We start from the raw sequence: 2,584 nt of genomic DNA, 5'->3' as shown, positions 1-2,584 counted from the left end.
TTCCTCCCTCGGACCTTGGGATCCCGCAAGAAAGGGAAAATTTATGGAGATTCCCCCAAATCCAAGAGTCCAGGGAGCACCTTCCAGTGGTGGGAATGGGATGGGATGGGATCCATGGGATGAGACGGGATCAGTGGGATGGGATGGGATCAGTGGGATGGGATGGGATGGGATGGGATGGGATGGGACCCACGGGGTGAGATGGGATGAGATCGATGGGATGGGATGCATGGGATGCATGGGATCCATGGGATGGGATGGGATGAGATGGGATGGGATGAGATCAGTGGGATGGGATGGGATGCATGGGATCCATGGTATGGGATGGGATGGGATCCATGGGATGGGATGGGATCAATGGAATGGGATGGGATGGGATGGGATGGGATGGGATAGGATGGGATTGGATCAGTGGGATGGGATGGGATCAGTGGGATGGGATGGGATCAGTGGGATGGGATTGGATCCATGGGATGGGATGGGATCAGTGGGATGGGATGGGATCAGTGGGATGGGATGGGATCCATGGGATGGGATTGGATCCATGGGATGGGATGGGATCAGTGGGATGGGATGGGATCAGTGGGATGGGATGGGATCCATGGGATGGGATGGGATCAGTGGGATGGGATTGGATCCATGGGATGGGATGGGATCAATGAGATGGGATCATTGGAATGGAATGGGATCAGTGGGATGGGATCCATGGGATGGGATGGGATGGGATGGAATGGGATGGGAAAAACCCACAAAAAATTAAAATAAAACCCTCCCCCCCCAAAAAAAATTTTAAAACCCCCCCAAACTGAAGAACCCCAACAAATCAAACAAAACCACCCCCAAAATGTTGGAAATGTGGGATTTGAGGAAAACTGTGGGGTTTAAACGCTGGGAGAGGCCTGGGAAGAGCGATGGGGCCAAATGGAGCTGTTCAGACCTCACTTAAAAGGGTTTAAGCCTCGCTTAAAGAGATTTGGGGTCAAAACCAAGAGATTCGGGGTGAAATAGAAAGAACTGGGGGTAAAATAAAAAGGTTTTGGCTAAACCCCAGAGATTTGGGGTAAACCAGAAAAATTTGGGGTAAACTCCAGAGATTTGGGGTAAAACAGAAAGATCTGGGGTCAAACGGAGAGATCTGGGGCGAAATAGAAAAATTTGGGGTAAACTCCAGAGATTTGGGATAAAACAGAAAGATTTGGGGTAGACCAGAAACTTTTAGGGTAAACTCGAGAGATTTGGGATAAACCCAAGAGATTTGGGGTCAAACAGAAAGAATTGGGGTCAAACAGAGAGATTTTGGGATAAACCAGAAAAGATTTGGGGTGAACCATGCAAGATTTGGGGTAAACCTAAGAGATTCAAGGTCAAACCGAGAGATTTGCGGTTGTTGGTTTTCCCAAACAAATCCCACTCCAGAGGGATCCTTCTCCCGGAAAAATCCTGGCCTGGAAAAACCCAAGCTGAAAAATGGGGGGGGGAAAATTCCTTTTTTTTGAGGTTTTTCCCCCCAAAATGATCTAAAATCCTGGTTTTATAGGGGCTGAGGGCAGCGTGTTCAATCAAATCCCTAAAAAATCCTTCCCAGGCTTGGAAAAAAAGAGGGGAAATGAGTTTAAATGGGAGATTTCATGGCTGGAGCAGAGAATTCCCATTATTCTGCCGCCACCTTTTGATGTTTCCCATATTTTGTGGGGATTTTTTCCCGCTTAATCCCAGCTCTCCTTCCCTTAAAACCCCGAATAAAATAATTCGGGGATTAAAAAAAGATTAATAAATGATTAATTAATGATTAATCATTTATTAATAAATGATCAGCCTGGATTTTCTGGCAAGAAATCGTGATTTTTAAATTTTTATTTTATTTTCCTTTAAATTGAGGGAATTCTGACCCATGGATCCACAGGTTTGGGTCCCTAATTCCGTTTAAAATTCAAATATTTGACCCAAACTTAATCCCAAACTTTTCCTCGCTTTTCGCAGGATTAAATTTAAAATTAAATTAATTTCATGCCTCTTTTTAGAAGGCACAAAATCATCCCAAACGCAGCTTTTGGCCCCAAAAAAGATTTGGGAAAAGCTTAAAAATCCCGATTTAAATTTCACTCCCACCTGCGATGTTTATTCCTTTTATTTTACACTTTAAATTTCTATTTAAAAGAATGAAATTTTAGAAAGGAAATCAGAAATAAATTTTAAAAAATCAATTGAAAAACCAAATTTTAAAACAAATCTAAAAATCAATTTTAAAACCCCCTCGGAGCCTTTTGAAGTTTGGGGTTGTCAAACCTCAAAAGGGATGAAAACAAATCCTATTTTTTTAGGGGTTTTTTTCTTCCTTTTTTTTTACCTTTTCCCAAGTATTTCTCCTGCCCGCCCGTGATTGACGAGTTTATTCTGGATTTCAATGGATTCTCCCATTTCCCGGGATTTTCCAGGGGATTGAGAGCCAGAGCAGCTGCTCGCTGACCCGTGCTGACCCCACTGACCCCAAAGTGACCCCAAGGACCCCATCCCGGAGCTGCTCAGAAATGCAAAGTTGGAGTTTTCGGGAATTTGGGAAGAGCAGGGGGGAAGGGAAGGGGGG

The sequence above is a fragment of the Corvus brachyrhynchos genome, unplaced genomic scaffold, assembly GCF_000691975.1.
Source record: "Corvus brachyrhynchos isolate BGI_N302 unplaced genomic scaffold, ASM69197v1 scaffold30, whole genome shotgun sequence".
In the NCBI taxonomy this organism is placed as follows: domain Eukaryota; kingdom Metazoa; phylum Chordata; class Aves; order Passeriformes; family Corvidae; genus Corvus; species Corvus brachyrhynchos.
The sequence above is the reverse complement of the archived record's forward strand: the minus strand, read 5'-3'. Positions refer to the sequence as shown.